Source organism: Rhinolophus sinicus, linkage group LG17 (genome assembly GCF_036562045.2).
Source record: "Rhinolophus sinicus isolate RSC01 linkage group LG17, ASM3656204v1, whole genome shotgun sequence".
Taxonomy (NCBI): Eukaryota; Metazoa; Chordata; class Mammalia; order Chiroptera; family Rhinolophidae; genus Rhinolophus; species Rhinolophus sinicus.
In genome coordinates, this window is record NC_133766.1 from 1,389,631 (window position 1) to 1,409,892 (window position 20,262).

The 20,262-nt window shown below is 48.0% G+C and overlaps 1 long non-coding RNA gene across 2 annotated transcripts in view; it reads right to left on the reverse strand.

Moving 5' to 3' along the window:
• Positions 1 to 20,262, reverse strand: part of LOC141569347 (uncharacterized) — a 447,021-nt gene that overhangs the window by 415,697 nt on the left and 11,062 nt on the right. For both annotated transcript variants that reach the window (XR_012492885.1, XR_012492884.1), the window contains exon 2: positions 16,999 to 17,056. This is a non-coding gene — a long non-coding RNA (uncharacterized LOC141569347). The remainder of the gene's footprint in view (positions 1 to 16,998; positions 17,057 to 20,262) is intronic.

A 20,262-nucleotide genomic window follows, 5' to 3' on the forward strand; every position in this document is an offset into this window, starting at 1 on the left:
AGCTGATTTCTCCCTCTGGCCCCCAAGACCTGTTGATCTTTCTAACTCCCCAGCACCCACACGACGTTGATCTGCATCTCTCTGCCTCAGGCAATGCCCCCCCACCCCAGGAAGACACCCCCAGGTTGCCCTGCACCACCATGTGGGGGGAAGGGCTCGGAAAGGCCTCATGGCCGTTCTTTCTGAGCATCCCATCGACCTGCCCGGATCTATCACTTCTACCATCTGCATCTGAGTCCACTTTCAGGCGCCTGCCCCAAGTTTCTAGTCTCCAATCCAGACACTCCCTACCCAGTTGTGACAACTTCAGCCCTGGCGTAAATGGTGGGACTAAGTCAGTGGCAGCCATGTTGACGTGAGCGCCATGTTGTTTACTGAGGAGCAGAGTCTGTGGGCATGAACTGTGGTGTCACTTTTGTGCTGTGCTCCATCTTCCGGTGGCGTCACAGACAAGAGGTGCCAACGAATGGCTCAGAGCAATTTCAATGATTGGTGCTTGTGAACTCAGCAAAGCAGAAGCAATGCTCAGAGATTTTCCTGCAAAGTGACAGGGTCAAGGCTTTGTCACTGGGGCTAAAGAAAGGGAAACAAAAACCATAAGCAAACAGGCAGAATAAACACAAGATTGCTCCATAGTGGTAACAGTTTTTATCCCTCCCCGGGGCCTAGTCTGATTCTTATTTCTAAGGCTCCTTTGAGCCAGCCACAGGGTCTTTCTCATAAACCCAGACACACACGACAATAATGTTAACTCTGTGTGTGCCAAACCACTGTCATGTCTTAGGCCACAGGGAGATTAATAGTCGTTATCAGAATCAAGGCACGGGAGAGTCAGGAGAAGAAATCACTGCTAGGAAAGAGGTGACCCACGAGAGTTTCTTGTTTGATTGTTTTCTTACACAGCTCCAGGAATAGTGGGCCACCCGTTGATTTCACATGTAGGAGTAATGCACTGAGGTCCCTGCTTGGGCCACGACGCCCGTTACACGGAGCTCCGCCACCTGCCCCTGGTGCTAAGTGTTTCCCTCTCCCCTCCCTGGACGCCAGCGTGCCCAGGGAACTCATGGGATCATCTCAGCGATGGCACTGCCCACTGCCTCCAGAGAGAAGCCACTGCAGAGCCTTCCCAGGTGACCAATGTAGTTCTCGATGCCTTAAGAAGGGAGGCCTCTTTGGACCCAGCTGGGGGACGGGGCGGAGGATTATAAATTATACAAGGTCGGACACTTAAGTTCTTGAGCTCATCCTAGAAAAAGTGCTACTTACCACATTGCTGAATATCACTACAGTCACCTTTGAAGGACTCCCCTTGGGAAGCTGTGCACCGACACCAGCGCCTAGTCCACCCTTCAAAGCCATTTTGGAACTCTTTTTCTGGAATGGCCATCAGAGCTGTCGTGACATTACCCTTGATGTCCTGAATGTCATCAAAATGTCTTCCTTTTAATATTCCCTTTATCTTCAGGTAAAGAAAGAAGTCATTGGAGGCCAGATCAGTTGAATAGGGAAGGAGTTCCAATGCAGTTATTTGTTTACTGGCTAAAAACTCCCTCACAGACAGTGCCGTGTGAGCTGGTGCACTGTCGTGATACAAGAGCCACAAACTGTTGGTGAAAAGTTCATGTCATCTAACTTTCTCATGCAGCCTTTTCAGCACTTCCAAATAGTAAACTTGGTTAACTGTTTGTCCAGTTGGTACAAATTCATAATGAATAATCCCTCTGATATCAAAGAAGGTTAGCAACATCACTGCAACAAGTTCACAAACTTAATTGTCGCACCTCAGTATTTTGACTCTCATACTTTCTCAAAACCAGCAGGACAGCACACAGCAGCATGAGCCCTTTATGACCCCCAGGAAAAAGAGCCACAGCTGATGCAGGCTCTTTGACCTTGCCCTGGAAATAGACTATAAGCAAATTGTTGATTAGGGCCCTCTCTTGGCCTCCATGTTCACGCCTTCTCTGAAACTCTAGGTGCCATGAAGAAATCAGTCAGGCATGGCGTGTGGTCCCCAAACAAGCATTTCAGACTCTGTCACAGCAGACCACATCTGGGCAGAGTTAAACACCGTCCATTGCAAAGTTAATTCCAGTTCAAGAAGCACTTGTTCACCAGTGCATAGTAGGACCACGCGCCCGTCCCACCTCAGGGGGTCTTGCGGGACCTGTCGCCATCGTGGCAGGTGAGTCCTGACTCCCTTCTGCTCAGCAGAGGAGCAGGTGCACCCTCAGAAGGGTCTGAAGACCAGCGGTTGTTCACACGGGGCCAATTGCAGCTTTATGTTTTGCGACTATATTGTCTCTTTTACAGTAAGTGTAGAAATAAACTTTGTAATTGGGAAATTGAACTCTGAAATGATTCTTCTATTAATTATTCTTCCAGCTTAAATGAGCATGAGTTTTTAAGTAATCAATGGGCACTTAACAAGCGCAAAGTCATTATTTTTAATGGGACCATTAGTGCATGTTTTTTTTTCCACAAAATGGTGATTATTGAATCTATAGGGCATATGAATTAAAATGCCAGATTTCATTATGACAATGGGTACATTGTATGTAGCAATGTTATCTTGTAAACCATGCCATTTACCCATATCCCTCCCTCCCTCTCTCTCTCTCTCTCTCTCTCTCTATATATATATATATATATATATATATATATATATATATATTTCTGACCTAATGATCATTAAACTTACCTCAATTTATTCATACTATTTGGGCTGACAAACCATATGTTACTTTTTTACATTTAATGTTGAAAATATCAGCCTCATAATGCATTAACTCTGATTTTATCCTTTTAATCTATACTCCAGTCATCTCAATTGATTTTTTAAAAGATGTATAACCAAAAAAAAGTCACTGTTTTTTTTTTTGCAAGCAACTCATTACTAGATGCTGGGGGTCTGGAGATGGTTTAGCTCTGAAAATAGCACAAATAAAGACAAACTACAGACACCGCAACTGCGATACTAACTACGTGCACCTCACTAGATGTGACACGAATCACTGGCTACAAAGCCAAGTCATACGTGTGCCATCAGGCCCTTTGGTGACACAACGCAGCAGCTCCAGCCGAGACATTGGTCTATTTTACAGGTTTCCACATTCCTACATTAAGCGGTAATGTGCTGTCTTTATCCCACTGGACAGAAGAAAACACTTAAGGACTAAAAAGATCAATTAACTTCTGGCCACTTAAAAGAGTCTTGAAGAGGGGACGAGGCAGGTGGAGAGGAGTCTAAACGATCTCCTCCTGGAATCTGAACACACTGAGGTGTGTCTATAGCACTGGGTGTCTGTGGGAATTCTGTACCTTAATGCCCCAGAAGATCAACTGGGAAAGACCACCCCCAATGGAGAGAGTACAGCACAAAAGCTCGGGCCAATTATGATCCCCAGGTGTACCTATGGGAGCACGATTTTGTGCCCAGTGGGGTGTCACCTGATTTGTTCTCTGGCCTGAGGCCTCTGGAGTCACATCTGAGTCCTATGAAAACAGGGCGACTTTCTTCATAAAAACTTCACTCTATTATACAGCATTGCAAGAGAACACTGTTTTGTCACCTTATCACGTAACGTGTGGCAAAGCACAACGGCAAGAGGACTTCTCCCCGCGTGACAGGCACAACGCAAGGGCACCCTCCCCTACTAAAGTCAGAAATAGCCCTGGGCTTACACATGGTGGTTTGGGCATCCGGGAATTCCAGGTGGCCTGGGGACAGTGCCACTGTGATGGGGAGCAGCTGACGGCCCCACACCTGTGAAGTGTCCTCACTGGGTATCACAGGTGACAAAGGAAGTGGGAAACGGGAAAAGGTCCAAGCAGCAGCAGAGACCCCAGCAGTGGTCACATGACAGCCGAAGGTGCTGCCCTCCTGGCATGTGTGAAATAACCCCTTACTTTCCTTGAGAATTCCAAGAAAAAACCCGCGGAGACTGCGCCCGGGGTTAAGCCCCACAGTAGCCAACAGAGGCAGCCTGGGAGCACTTGCTGTATGGTTAGTGGCCGTATTATGACCTTATGGATTATCCCTCATCTATTGCGGTAGGAGAAACATAGAGGAGGACACACAAGAGGGCAGACGGTGGCCACATGCACAGACCGCACGGAATGAGGCTGGCACTGCCTGCAAAGCCAGCTAGGCACACTTCCACAAAGCCAGGCCCGTGCCAGCTTCTCCAGGAGGAGCCACACACCCAAAGACAAGCCTGAGTAGAGGTGAGTGGCCCAAGGACAGAAAGGTGACTCAGCCAAAATCAAAGAATCAAAAAGCACCGACTGGTACCGCACCTGCGGGCAGAGTCTCGGCCCGTCACCAACCAGAGATGGAGGAGACAGCCGGGCACGGCTGAACCGGAATGGAAGAACAGCACCCCCGGTGAGGAATGTGCCCCAAGGGTCGGAAGGCCAGCTCGGGGACATGATGAGGCAACAAAAAAGAGCAGAAATCTTTAATAATTGAAGCAGCTCCAGCTAGATGAGACTAAAAGACCAAAAATTCAATTCAATTCATTAATTAATATTCACTCAGTTCCTCCGTACTCCACATTGAGCTGGGAGCTATTGATACGGAATCAATGCTGGGAACTAGGAAACTGCAACCTGGGGGCTTCTCAGGTTAGTGTGACGACAGAACGTATGTGGGTGGGAGTCTCTTTTCCACTTCTCAGAGGCCTGTAATCTCCATGGAGTTACGAAGTCCCTGGGAGGCATTTTCATCACTACACTACTCTCCCTAACCTAACGTTTCGGTGGTTAGAGACAGCCTCCGGATGCAGCAGAGTTACTGCCATATTACATGTTTGAATCTATTGTGTGATGTGTCACCAGTTCAGAAATATTTCAATGGGCATCTCAGCATTGCAAAGACGACAGGAAGCGCGCACCATTACTTCTCGTGTACCTGAGGTCGCTCCTTGAGAGTCCCAGTTTCTGTATCAGCACAGTGATACTAACACTCCATCCTAATGACAATGTGAGATCCGCCTGTGAAAGGGCTCAGCTCACTGCCCAGGACATCGGGGACATTTTTCTTGCACTCCGTCTGCACTATTTGGAGACAGTGGAGAGTTAGGACATGAAATGGTTTGTCGGTTTTTAAAGAAAAGATAGGATGTGAGAAGCTGCCCTGGGGAACGGCTGAGCTATGCCAAAAGATATCAGAAAGGGAGAGACAAAAAGAGTGGCTTCAAAATGCGAAAACGCTCCCAGGAGCCGTAGAGGTCTGGGGCAGAGCAGAACCGACAACACTTCGGGATTTCTGATGGGACATGGGACAGAAGGCAGCAGCTGCCACAGCTGGGAAAGGCACCCGGGAGTACGCGGAGCCACTGACGTCTGAGAGCAGATCAAGTCCTCTGAAATCGCTGAGCCCCACATTGAGTATGAGGGCAAAGGTACCTGTGGCTGGAGAAGAGGCAGGAGAGCCGAGGGACACCTCCATCCCACCCCGAGGCCAAGGCAGGGGACGGAGACAAACCCTCCCGGAAGTCAAGAGCCAGTGGAGGACAGGCTCTCAGCCTGTGGTGACGTGAGTCTAAGTGAAGCAAACAGCCCACATGCACGTCCACCAGACTAGACTGACTCACCGCCCACCCAACCCGCAGTGGCCTGACTAGGGGCATGCCTTTTCCTAAGGTTGAATGTTCTTTACTTCCTATGTTTCTTCTACATACAATTTCTGGCATTTAATCATAAATCGTTAGCCATGGGAAGAAGCAAGAAAATGTGGCAAATGGCCTCGCGTTGAGGACTCAAAGGGGAGAGAAAGTGGTAGGTTTTTCAGGTGATGATAACAGGCTGAGCACATAAAGACAAGTTGGATACAGACTGCGTTTAAAACGTGACAGGAAGGGTTATGAAAGCCCTACTGAGGAAAGGTGTGCCTCATCCCAGGAGGAGACAGAACGTCACTGTAAACTTCTGATAGTTTCTTTTCAATCTACCAGCAATAATTAATCCTATGCGGTGTGGAAAATGGGCACTAAATAAACATTTGTTCAAGAAGAAGCATGCGAGTGAGGGGAGGCATTGCTGAGGAGCCTCAGTAGCTGCCGGCACATTCGAAGGACCAGTAACAGCGAATCCCAGGCTGCACGTCGTCATCAGAACCTCGGGGAGGCCTTGGATCGAGAGTCCCAACTGCAGGAAGAGACGTCTGCAGGGAGAACGCGGGAACGAGTCCGTGAATGTGGGAGTCAGAGCCCCAAGCATCACAAAGGGAGAGTTTACCCAGAAGAAGGGGGGCCCCCCTTCTGAAACTGTGACTCTGCCTCTTGTCCCATGTGGCTGATCCCGTCCTGGGATTTCCTCCACAACCAGCACGTGAACATCAGCTGGGCACGGCTCGAGCCGGCCCTGGATATACGTGTACACGAGCGGCTCCGCGGCCTCCATCACAGGCACAGGCTGGGCTCCGCGTGCATCCGGACGCCTTCCGGACTCACAGACTCCGCTACCTGGCGTTGGGCGTTACAACCCTAACCGACGTCTCTTCCCTCCTCAGTGACAAGCTGCAGGGCGGTGCCACCGGCAGAAAGAGCATCTGAGCCACAGTGTGAGTCAGACGTGATTTAAAACTCTCTGGGAGTCACAGTGAAAAACGTCGTACGAAACCGGTTAATTGTCATAATATACTTAAGCCAATATCTCCAAACAGTCATTTCTACATGAAATCAATATAAAATGTATTAATGAGATATTTTATAGTCTTTGTTTTGATATTTGGCCTTTGAAATCCAGCGTAGAGTTTACATTTGCAGCTCGTGTCAGTTAACTCAGCAGCCGCGTGTGACGACAGAGCCTGTCCTGTTTCCTGAGCGAAGGGCTGGGCCTCAGGAAAGACCAGGCACCGGGGGAGAAGCTCTGAGAAGTCGGTCTAAGAATAAAGACAAGTCCTAACCATGTGCAAACAGCTACTGACAAAGAAGAATCGAAACAATCGAAAGTCTGTAGGAAGCAGGGGACAGTGGGGACCGGGAAACTCCAGCCGGGGAACCGGCTCAGCACCAAACCTCAGCGGCAGCACAGACGGAAGGGCGGGCACTTCCGACTTTCATTCCTGCCTTTCATCGTCCAGCTCAATGGCACCAACCACGTATTTGCCCCAATTGTGCCTCAACTTTTCTCTTGGAAGTGAGAATACTGTAACTTGAGTTTATATGGGTCTTATCAGCCTAATAAATATTGAGAGAAAAAAATCACATTGACAGGGAAAATGCACAATCTTCTCATTCTTACCTCCCCTGTGAATGCAGGCCCTGTAACCCACAAAGGAGGGTCTGCGTCCCCACACAATGGCCCTACATAGCAGCAGTCACCCTTCGCGTGCTGGCACTTGTGTGCCAGGCCATCCTGTCTCCTGCAGGATGTCACTGTACTTGGGCTGAATTTCAGGGATGACAAACATAGGTGCCCTTCTCTTTCATGACAAACAGGAGCAAGTCACATAAAGGTGGCACGTTAGCTCTCCGAGCAGTCTGAACCCAATTAACGGAGTGTTGCTAAGTTCTGCATGAAACAAACATAAGACGAGTGACACAGCTGCAGTCACCCCAGGAGCAGTTTGCCTTTTTCCCCCACGAAGGCAAATATGACTGAAAATAGGTGAAACCCCGTTGGGAAGAGGTCAGAGGGCAGGCAGCCAAATCTGAGTCCGTTCCCTGAGACCTGCGGGGCAGAGCGTTCGAACACACACATGTTCTCGGCATTTTTGTCTCAAGCTGCGACCTCTCTGGGGAGTTACTTGGGTTTATTATTACTTGGATGCTAGAAGTCTAAGAATAAATGGTAAAGAACCCAGAATGAACTAAAGAAGTCAGTTCAAGATCCTGCCCTGGTGAAAGAGTGTCAGGAAGAGCTTCCAAAGCAAAAGTACCTCTGGGGGCGGGGGGTCGCTAATGTCTGGAAGCCGACACAAGGAGTCAGTCCTTTGCACACAGATGTTTTACTCTATACGTTACACTGCGAATAATCTGAACACCGTCATGTCACAATGCTGCTCTTATGAAGACACCCGTCATTGGATTTAGGGCCACCTTAATCCCACATGACCTCATCCGAAGTCGGTCACATCTGTAGACCCTACTTCCAAATAAGGTCACACTCATGGGTGTGTAAGGATTGGGGGGAGGGGTGGGCACTCTGCAGCACAGTCCAGGGACCCACACCAACCCAGAGACGGAGTCCTGTGGACAGCGCTCCCACCGCGCAGGGAACAAGCTGGGGCGTGACCCAAGCCAGAGCAGGCCTTTCCAAAACTCCACTCTGCACACACACGAGAAAATGGGTGAACCACTCACTCTGGGACGCACACTCGAGTGGGGCTCAGAGCCGGACTCATGCCCATCTTCCATCTCTAAGTTAGGTCTGCTTTCATTTCCACGTAGTTCCTCTAATTATTGCTTTCCCAAATGTGTCTTCAGCTTAGAAGATGTGCCATTATTCCTAGTCTCCTTACCTCCCCCTGACCCAGTTTGGAAAAGCTACTGAGCCTTGTGTCTCACCACCTTTGGGGTCAGGGGGACCTGGTTTTGAGTCCTAGTTCTGCCAATCATTGGCTCTGGAGCTTGTAGGCTTTCTAGCCTCAAATAACTACTGCACAAAACGAGGCAGCCGTTATCTGTGTCACATGGTGAGCGAGTGGAGTGTGTAAGGTGTTTTGTTAGGTGCTGAGCACAGTCTCTGGCACACGGTCAGCCCTCTACACTGTGCCTATCACGGTGCCAAGTGCCATGGGACAACCACAGCCGTGTGGGCGCCTTCCAGAGTAGCCATCTGTCCATTCCTCACCGTCCTTTCTCCTGCCGGGGATGCTGACTTGATGTCTGGAGCTGAGGCAGCCATCGTGGCCCACAGGGAGGGCAGTGGAACAAAAGGAAGGAAGGTGCCTGGGCCTCTGACGACAGTGGAACTTCCACGACACCCGAAACTGCCATTCCAGGTTTCTTGGACATTAGCAAGTAATAAATATTGTTCAACCAACGTATTCAGCTTTATTGTTTTATGAAGCAAAATTTAATCCTAACTGGTACAGCAGGTAACACGGAGACACCATTCTCTAAAATGTATAATCTTACTGAGGAGCCAGGACACAGATGTATTTCCAAAGAGAAAGGAAGGGAAGGGACGGGAAAATGCTTACATTCTAAACTCAGTCATTTCGATTAAAAGAGCAAAAGATTACCAGAGAAGCCAAAAACCTAAGGTTTCCAGCAGAAGATTAAACACATGAACTAGGTCTCAGAAGCAGAGGATTTGGACTGGGGACGAGGAAAGATGGGACTTTTCAATGTGTGAACCAAATAAAGGGTAAAGAAAAGACTCAGAAAGACAGAATTCACAAAACAAATTCAGGAGTGCATGCGAGCGCCACCTCTACAGGAGGAGCAAAGGGGTGGTTTTCACGGGTGACAGAAGAACTGCTGTCCCATTGATGTGATGAGAAGCAGAACAAGCAATGATAGGAAATTGATGCTTCTTTTAAGAAATGTTTTGTGTGGTCACAGCAGTAGAAATGGTTAATCTTTCCTGTACTCAAATCCCTGATCATTATTAATAACTTGTCATGATGGGAGAGAAATGCTACGGAAAAACATGTGACAAACATCTCAAAAATATGGGCAACACAAGCAAAAAGAGAACAGAATGTGAACAGAACAGTCTTTGTGGACAAATGGAAAACATATTTACGTGACAGGAATTAGTTGCAGTCATAAGGGGTGTCCTTTCCTTTTTTTTTTTGGTCTAATTTTTACCCTTCCCGCATGTTAGCTGCTCCTCCAGCAGAAACCGAAGAGACCAAACCTGGAAAAACGATTCTTAGCTGGGAATGACTGACAGAGATTTCGTGGGTCAGTTAACTTGCTTCGAAGAATGTCAAACTCGCAGAAATGACACGTGCATCAGTTAACAGCTTTTGGTTGTAAGTAACCAAGTCCGAGCCACATTCGCTTAAGCAAGAAAGGCAAACAGACTATATGAAGTCGGCTCATCCTTCCAGGGCGGGACTCATGGAAGGCACCAGAACATGCGGCTAAATGCAGTCAGGTGTTCCCTCTGTGCTGCCCTGTCTGAGCTTCTACCACACGTTGCCTCTCTGTCTCCTCGCAGGCAGCCGTCCTCAGCTTCCCATCCCATGAGCCAGGCAGCTCCACACTTAACACCCTTCCCTCCGGAGGCTGTTCCAGGCAGAAAGACCTTGAGCTCGACCCCACTGTGAACTCCCAGAGGAGAGAAGGTGATGCTCAGACTGCCCGGGGCCAAGCCGACCTGCAGGTCCCTGGCAATGCAGCCTCCCACTCCTCCGCCAGGTACAGTGTCACGCTGCCCTTTGTTCACTCCCCCCCTCACGCTGACACGCTGGCCTTCTGCAGGTCTCAGGAAATGGGAGGCCACGTCCCTCCCTGGGGACTCGCTCTTCCCTCTGACGAGAACATGCTTCCTCCAGATGTGGGCACAGCTGGCGCATTCTCAGCCGTGTCTCTCCTTCGATGCCGTCGCCTCCAGAAGACCTGCTGGAACACCCTGGTATCCTTGCCCACCTGTCCTTTTGTTCTCTCTCACAGGACCTTGTTGAGTCTCCACATAACACTCATCACAGCTGAATCGTTCCCTTTCCTGCTGGTTCCTGATAACACCGGTGTAGTGCCCGCCTCCCGTGATGGAGCCAAAGGGCCATACGGTGAACGCCGGGGTCACTGACTGATGCCCGTTTTCCCTGATGGGTGGCTAACCATCCCCTGGCTCTGGGGTTCCTGGTCCTGTCCCCCACTGCTCTGTGACTCAGCAGCCTCCCCCAGGGGCTGGCCCTACTGGTCTGAGGCTGTATGTATTTCCCGCAGAGACACGGTGTGTTGCCACAAAGGTGGCAGGAGCGGCATCCTGGGAACCAAGGAGGGAGGGGCGTCTTTGCTCAGGGAAGTGGTGGTCATGGACGCAGTGAAGAGCTGACCCCCACAAATAAAACAGAAGGTGGCGTCCAGGAGCCCCGGAGCTGCAGAAACAGGTGCCATAGAGGGGCTGGCGGAGGTCGTCTCAGAGCCTTGGCCTGAGACGGGAATCACTGGAAGAGGAAGACGGCCATCGGCCAAGGAGGAGACGCGGAGGAGACGACAGAGCCTGAGAAGAGAGGGAGGTGGGCAGCTGCCACGAAGCAGAAGAGTGATGGCTGGGCTGCCCGGCAGCCTGGAGCCCACCTGTCTGGCGGGCAGGAGTCGCATCCGTCAGCATGACTGCCTTTGTCCAGCACGTCCAGCTGTGCGGGGGCAGCCGAGCCGCTGAAGGGCTGGGTTTAACTGGGACACGTTCTTGCCCCAGTGAGTAACTGTTGCAATGAAACTTTCAAGTCCCAGCTGAGCCAAGGGCCATGGCAGCCACGGATAAGGAAAGGGTGACGTGGCCAAAGGAAAGTGACAGTTACTGGAGTCCTGCTCGATGTTGTAGGAGATTTATGTCTCATATAATTCTCTCAACAACCCTGTGAAGTAGATATTTCCCCACATTACATATGAAGAAACAGAGACTGAGAGAAATGACCAGGATCCAGCTTCTAGACGATACAGCTACTAGAAGCAAAGGAGCATGGCGAACAGCACAGACTGTTCTGAGACCCTCCTGGGGGGGACTGAAGGGAAGACTGGGTCCAGTCCTCTGGGGAGAGTCACTGGCTCAGGGTCCAGGCTGCGGCTGAGTCAGCTGGCCAGACACCAGGACACAGCTTCCTGCCATCAAAACCCCAGGTGGCAGACGCAGTCATCAGTTTGGCTGGGAAATGGTGGCACCACCAGTCACAAAACCACTCATTTGCTCCTATAAAACAGTCATCACCTAGCAGGACGCCAAGAAAATCAATCATGACTAAACTCCCAGTTTGGTTTGATTCACTGGCCACGTGTAGACACGATCATAATGTTTGGTTATCATTCTTCATAATAATTATCCTCAGGTCTGCAGGAACTGGGCCCGAACGGGCCAGTGACGTGTGGATCACTCTTCCTTGACAGCAGTTCCAGGCTTACGAATGGACTGTTCAGTTCGGGGGGTGACCCCTAATTCCAGGAGAGGGTATGTGAGCCTCTTAGCACTGGGAGAGGTTTTAGGGATAATTGTGTCCTGCCTCCTCATTTTGCAGTCCTAAGAATCCTGATGTTACAGAAAACGCGGGTATGTTCTCCTGTCTGGCTATGGACTTCATCACAGGGGCCGCCTGCTGGTGACCAAGTGGAGTGTGCTAATCGCTCTCAGCGACAAGGGGTTCGGGAACTGTGAGGTGAGGTCACCCAGTGAGTCTTCACTCGCGTCGACAGTGACACTGACCTGGGCACGACGCCCTCTGTCAGTAGGAAAAGTGACAGGCACAGGGACATCAGTAGAGCGTGAAAACAAACCTGTAGGGAAACTGAACTCACCAGGATTACAACCTGCATCACGGAGTCTGGTTATACCAAAGGCACAATCAAACTGAGCCAGTGCGACCATGTACGTTCATGAAAACAATCCCAGCGGGCTGCGCTCACTGGGTTCCCGACACCCTAGGAATTCAGGAGCTACGCTGAGACGACATTGGGTGCTATAGTCACAGTTGAAGCTTCCCCGTCCTGGCCCCCTGGGACCTCAGGCAAAGTGCTGTCCTCAGTCCTTGGGTCCCTCCTTGCCTTCGCCACCCCTCACATTGCTATTGGTTTCACGGTCTTCCCCAAGACTATTGCTTTTGGGGGCCAGAAACGAGTCTTTCTCACAAACATTTTCGTCAACATTAGCATAATCCCCAGCATATACTTAGGGGTCTATAAATGTTGCTGAATCAATACAGCCATATCTGAGCTGGATTGTGAAACATGAATCACTATGTATCAAGTGGTCCGTGCGAGTGCAGGGACAGGAGAACCACCTCTCCCAGAGAGTGTCGGGCTAGAAAGCTTGAAGGACTAACGTCCATGAGTTTAGGATGGCTGCAAAACACACCAGGGGGACATGTCTGCCTCCGCGTCAGACGTGGATTCAAAGTATAGTTCCATTTCCTACCAGCTAAGTGATCTCGGGCTGTAACACAGAAGGGAGAGGAAAACAACTGCTGCAGTCTCTCTCTTCTTCTAGGGGAGCGACGAGAAGGAACCAAGTGTGGCTCGATTAGCCGTCTGACAGTCTCGGCGTCGCCAGGAAACAGAGACGACTGACACTTCTCCTTATTTTAGGTTATTTATGTTGTAAAACATACTTGTTGGCTCTCATTTTGGGACTCACTTACCTAGTGTCAGACAAACAGAGACAGGTAGACATCGAAATGATCTAACATCAGACCACAAGCGTCAGCAATCAGTTTCAGATAAGTCCTAATAAAATTTTATGAAATTCATCACGTAGAACAAAATTCTATCATGAGGCACCAACAAACTCAAATTAAATAATATGCATAAAAGGACTTTGTAAACTTTTATCTACTCTACAAAAATCCTCCGAGACACCCAAGGGTATGGTGGAAAGCGTACGTGGAGGTAGAAGACTTGAGCAAAATCAGCAGCTCTGTCACTTAGTAGCTACCTGGCCTCCAGCAAGTTACATCGATTCTGTGAGTTCCAGTTTTGGGGTTGACAGTAAGACCCACACGGGCTTTTTGCGATGATCGATAGAAATAATAAGCATGAACGTGTTTCATTACTCTGATTATGACCATTTCAATAAACATTTTGTTAAAGAGGGACAACTTTTTATTTCCCTGACAAAAAGGAGTGAGGAAATCATAGTAATGTTTGATATGATACGTGCCAGGAAGGTGACAGCAGTTCCTGTGGTTGGGAGTCGGCCTGGGATGCAGCCAGCGCTATATCCAGGTCCTGATTCAGCCACATACAATTGTTCTGTGATTTGGGGAGAAGTTTTATCACCTCATTGAGTCACAGGTCCCTCAATTTCAAAATAGGAATAATAAAGCCCACTTTGTAGGGGTTTTGTGAAAAGAACAAAAAAAAAAAATCAATGTAAAGTCGCTGGAGCGAAAGAGACATTCAGTCAGGATGGCTGCCATCACCATTGTTGTATCCTCGTCACCACCATCACCATCATCTCTGCAATTTTTCCCTGCTGTAAATTTCACCTGGGGCAGTGATAGTGGAAGAGACTGAGTTTCTTACAAAGCCCTTGATCTACTGAGAAGAAGCCCCACGGTAGAATGTAGTCAATTTGCCTGCTTCCTCACTCTGCTATTGAAATCCTCTTCAAGTTGGTAGATCCAATTTCTTTGTATTAAAAACAGAAGACAACAAAAATCAAGGTTTTACCAATGCAAAGGGGACCTGAATCCAATCGGATAAGCAGAGTGAAATAATCAAGGCAGAAATCCACTCAGAGCTCTCAAGGTCAATGTTTATTTCTACAAAGTATTCTAAGTTTGATTTACGTATTTGAGGTCATTGTGTAGAAGGTGTTAAATAAATAGGAACTATCATTTTAGCAGTCTTAATGACTGCTACTTAAGTGTTTGAACACTGAACAATATTCTGAGAGTAAGCAATTTAATAAACTAGCAATTGCTCATGCAAGGGCAATTAACCCCATTTTGGTTTAATTATTAATGTGGGTGTTTTTTTTTATATTCCCAACTTTAGCAAGCGATCTTCTTGTAATGAAAAAGAAAGTACGAAGTGTTACGTGTTACAACGATATAAAATGATGGTGTTATTCATATTATGGAGCACCCGAGAACTTCAGCTAATAATACCTCTGGACTTCCTGAAATGCTGTCTTTATCCAGAGGGAACGTCCCAGTTGGGAAGTCAGTCCTGTAGAGGCAGAGCAAGGTGAGGGCACTGGATGCTTGGTGACCACACACATTTCTCTCAGAGACCTCCGATGGTTTTTGAAGTCCCAACATTAAGGCGACTTTGTGTGAGGAGGAAACATTCCCGAACGTCCCTGAGCTTTGTGGGAGGGAGAACCCAGAAGAGACGCTGTCTGGGAGGCTAGAAACACGAACGTCTACAGGTTGAGTGGGAGGCGGGAGAGAGACCAAAGGGAGAAGGGAAAACCTAAAACCCCAGCTCTCGCCTCTTAACTCCATCACGTGACGCATCCTTCAACATAGATGAGGGTGTGAAGGAGCCCCCGAACCCCCCCAATGGCACCAGGGGGACCACAGCGCAGGAGACGGTCTCCCACTGTGACTACTCCATCCAGCCTCCCGTCCTGACAGCTCAGCCATCATCCCCCAAAGTCTAAATGACAAAATCTCTGCATATTTGCGAGTCTTGCTCAATCATTCACTCCTCTTGCTCTCAACCTTTCTTTACTGCCTTCTGGAATTATCAGCCGCCTCCCTCACACGACCCAGTACCATTTCACATTCTTTTTGGCAAATTGCATTTACGAAAAAACAACCCTATCTCAAAGCCCCACCCTCCTCCACAAGCTCCGAAGCAGCTCCTCCGTCTGGCACTCGCAGAGCAGGAGGCAGGATTAGTGCTTGTCCTTCCTCTGACTAACTCCATCTCTGTTCCCACAGAAAGCCCTGCTCCTCTAAGCAATCGCTCCGCTTCACTCGGTGTTTCTCCCCACACCCTGCTGAGGCGCCCTCCTCCCTCTCTGTCCACAGAATGCCTTTCCAACCTGACTAGTCGTTGTATTTGGCCATTTCAATCTGCATGTGGACGACTTTGGCCTCTCAAACCTCGGCCGTGCGTGTCTGAAGACCACTTCCTCCACGCCTCGGCTGCCCATCTGTCTAGATCAGTCAGGTTTGACTTAAGTGGCTGAAACAAACAACCCCAACATCTCAGCACCTTAGAACAATAACAGCTTATCTCTGACTCATGTGAAATGTCAGCTCTGCTAGAAACGCCTGGGATCTAGACTTAAGGATCAACCCTTGTTGGAAACGACAACGCAGGGAGGGGAGGTGGTCATGACAGAACCTTAAGATGGTTCTCGGAGCTGCTGCTCAGTGACACTTCTGGTCACGGGTCATTGGCCAAAGCAAGTCACACGGCCGAGCCTGACTCCCTGAGGCAAGGAGGCCTGTCCCTGTCCCCGGGCAGCACAGGAGCAGAAGCAGGCGCACGAGGGGACAGACACACGCTGCTGGGCGAGTAGAAACAACAGTACACTCCACCACATGGTCCCTTTCGCAACCATGTATCTTATCATAGGAAACCCCTTCATCTTGCTGAAGTGTCGAGCGCTAACCTGCACCTCTCTGACGCCGGCTTCTCATCAGCCTTCTTCAGGTCTCCATTTCAAGGTTTTAATGCCACACGGCGGTTTCCACCTGCCTCCCCGGGTTCCCACCTTTCTTTCAAGTCCCCCATGAGAGTTACTCTATCACATCTCTATCCCTCTCATGGCTTGTATTACAATATGTGCACAGATATTTCCTTGTATGCTTGATTATTTAGTTTCAGACTCCCCACCACACCAAACCCTCACAAGACAGGATGCACGTCTGTTTGTTTCATCAGCATCTTAGAGCTGCCTCAAAAAGTCTGCCACGGAGGAAACGCTCAGTACATACAATACTTGTTGAGTAAATGTATGAATTTGCTTTCAAGTTAAATTGTCCAAATCGCGGTTTCCTCATATTTAAACCTGAAGAATTATTACTTGCGATTATGGTAATAATTAATGCTTCCAATAAGATAATGCCTGATAGAGTTATTACACAATCAATGTAAGGTTCTCTGTCCTGTCTGCACGTGTATATCTTCAGTGTACGTTTTCCAGGTTATAGCACAAAAAGGAAGGCATGAAGTTTAAAATAAGGGTCTTAATGAATTGAAAGACAGAAGTTAGAATTGTGCTAGAAAGAGCTAGTAATTGTGGCGAGAGCACTTGAGAGAGGAAACTAGAGACAGAGAGAGGGAGATATCCTGAGACCAGCTTACAAGTCATCTAGAGTCTTCTGCTGACTCCTAAGACGCTTATGCATAGGGTAAAACTCCATAAAACGAGGCAAAGAACAATTACAGGACAGAGATAAGTTGGAAAATTCCCATAACTCACACAAGGTAGGTGATGTTTCCATTCCAGGCAGACAAAGCAGGCAGACTTCACTGAAAACCTGAAATATCGAGAAGAGATAGATGAAGGATCATGCCTTAGTTTTCGGTTTAAATTCATTCTAACTAAAGGCTACAAATCTAGACCTCAGCAAAGAGAAAATAAATAAAATAAAAGCCTCAAAAAGGTAAGTGTGAACTGCAAGTAACTATCCGGAAAATAAAATTAATGCGCTTTACATTGAAACATCAAAGTTCCAACACGAACAGTTATAACAGGATGCTATCCAGAATCCAACAAAAAATACTAGGCATACAAAGAAGCAGAAAACGTGTGGACGCTTTGTATCTTAACCAATATTCCATACGTTTTGCTTTTTTACAAACATCCTTGCCTTCAATATTATATCTCAATTTATTTGTCGTTTCATTTAAAGTAAGTGCTTTGATGTTATTGGACACATGTTTGCTTAGGAAATCAAGATATTTTCTTCCCAAATCAAGACTCTCCTGAACTCATGAGGGCTTCTCGCAGCTTAGAGAACGTCCTCAGTGCTCTGACCGGCAGACAGTCCACTTCCCAGGTCATGGATACCCCGCCCTCTGGGAACTGCTATCTCATCACTGATACTGGCTGCTGAACGGTTCTGGGCTCTGCCCTCTATCATCGTCTCTTTCCCTATTGATGTGTCTTTCTGAATTGAGGAAGTACAGGTTCCCCCCCACACTTCTTCATGCTAAATGGCCCTATAAAAATTGAATTTCCCATGAAAATATTCCAGGGAGTGTGAAAATCAAGGCAGAATTGAGACTAAGGCATTACTGCAGCATTTGGTGTAAGAAGGAAGCCAGTAAAAGGCCAGACAACAGGCAAGAGGACGTCGGGCCTCCCATCAGCTCTAATGCAGCGTCAGCAGATTCAAAGAACGCATTCAGGGGTGTGGAGAGGAAATGGGTCTGGTATTGACACCCGCTCCCCACGGCGGCTCAGGCAAAATTCTCAGGTTTCATACGTATGTCAATATGGTGCACCTCTCAATGCACTGTAGGTAGTTTAGAATTTTCAGATTTTCTGGTATCAAGTAATTAAAATCAAGAAATTAAAAGTGTAATGCAATCTAGTGAAAAGCTTAAACAAACCAGCAGAGTTGAACTTGAAGAAGATGAAGCTTTTACTAAAAGGCAGAGGATGCAGAATTTATTGGGGGAGCGAAAAGAGGAAAAAACGAAACAGATCTTTTCTCAAGGACACTTTTCTTTCAGCCACGCAGCCCCCATTACACATTGCTCACTCTTTATCTCAAAACATATTTGATTGCTACATTTTTCTCTGCTGAAAAAAAAGCACCCAACTCAACCCAACAACTAAGCTTGAACTTGAGACAGCCCACGATATCAGCCAAGGTCCCCCACTTAGTGTGTGCAGACACCTCCCTCCCTCCCCTTCTCCATCTTGAAGTGCGGCAGGTGCCCTTGGTAACTGGCCTTTCCGGGACCTGATGTTCACAATTCACACGTTCTAGACCAGGGGTGTCCAAACTTTTTTCAACGTTTTTCACCAAGGGCCATATGCGGTAAAATACACAAACAGCCGGGCCACTCACTCAAGGTGAAGTACGTATTGCCTCACCTGGTTTATTTAAGTAAACTAAACATATTTTTGGAATTTGCTGTAGGCCAATAAAAAATGGATCACGGGCTGCAGTTTGGACGCCCCTGCTCTAGACCGTAGAGACCCACCAAAATAGCACAGTGAGATGCATGTCCTACAGTTTCTCTTTTACTCCATTTATTAATATCTACACATTCACTCCCTCTCTCTCTCAAGATCTGGCCTTCAACGCACACTAAACCTCTGCTCTATCGTCTGCCTGGGCCTGTCTGCGTTTCTCAACTGCTGTGATAGCTAACATTTTGGGGGAAAGGCTCCCACCTTCTGTCATGCTCATTCCCCTTCTTACTTGTGGTTTCTTCCCTGTGTTCTCTCTGCCTCCGCTGAAGTCCCTCAGATGGAGGGCCGTCCTCCAGGCTCAGAGGACAGGACTACTTGAGTAACCTCTCCACCTTTCCTTCGCTCCCAACCACCCATTAGCGTGAAGATCAGAGACAGGACATCAGATTATTGAGGCTGGGGAGAGCCTGGCCACCCAAGAGCAAAGAGATTAAAATATGAAAATATAAAGCAAGCTCGACCCTATCTTGCTCTTTATCCCTCAAAACCAACCCGGCTTCAGAGAAATGAGCTTTTCTCTGCTTCCTGACCCTAAGGGCTGGGCTCCTGGAGGCTGGATCTCTTCCCTGGGGAGGAGGCCTGCTCATCTCCTTGCCCGGCCTGTGACTGGGTGGGTGCATTCGCGTTGGAGCAAGACACAGAAGGTTCGGTCGTGCTCACCAATCCAGCCCAGCCAATTAAAAAGCTAATACTGCAGTCTCTATTTGGCTTCCTGTCTGTGCTTAATTGCTTAGAAGCCAAAACAGAGACTGGTGAGTGATTAACGTCCCCCAAACACCAACATTTCCTCTTCTTTTTCTCTCTTTGCCTCTTGATCTTAATTAATTCTGTGCAGCTTAATATGTCCGGAGCTGCTTTGTCTGAAAGAGGCTCCTCCAAGCGAAATCGCGACCATAATGAAGAATTCAAAATAGCCCCCTAACAAGTTCTGACCCTTTTTCTGTTAATACACGAAATAGAGAGCATATTGCGGGTCTAGCATGACACCTGGCTCATAGTAAGTACAAAGTAATTATTTGTTGAAAGAATCCCAACTACAGCAATATTTTTAAACAATATGGCCAAGGATTTACTCAGAGAGGCACAGGAGATTATTTACAGATTGTCCACCTAAGAGTACCCTACTTTCTGATTTTTAAAAACTAATTTTAAGATATTTTTAATTGTTGACCATGGGAATCTTACAGTTGAATTGAGAAAAGACACCCAGATTTTAACTGTTTCACCAGGGAGCTTACTGCTATTCAGCCCATCGTCCAAACGGGGCACATCCAACCAAACAGGTGCACAACCTCAGGTCGGGGAGAAGTTCTCCTAAGTCCCCCATTCATCCATTAACTGGGCCTTTCTTGAGTTTCTACTACAAGCAAGACACTGAACTTGGAAATAACAAGAAGAATGAGACACTTTCTACCCTCAGAGGCTTATAATCTAATAGCAGAGGGAATTCACATGCACAAGTGGTTTTAATAGAAGGAACCGTTTGTGTGACGTACACGACGTGCTTTACGAGAGTAGGAAGCTGGGAGCTTTGGG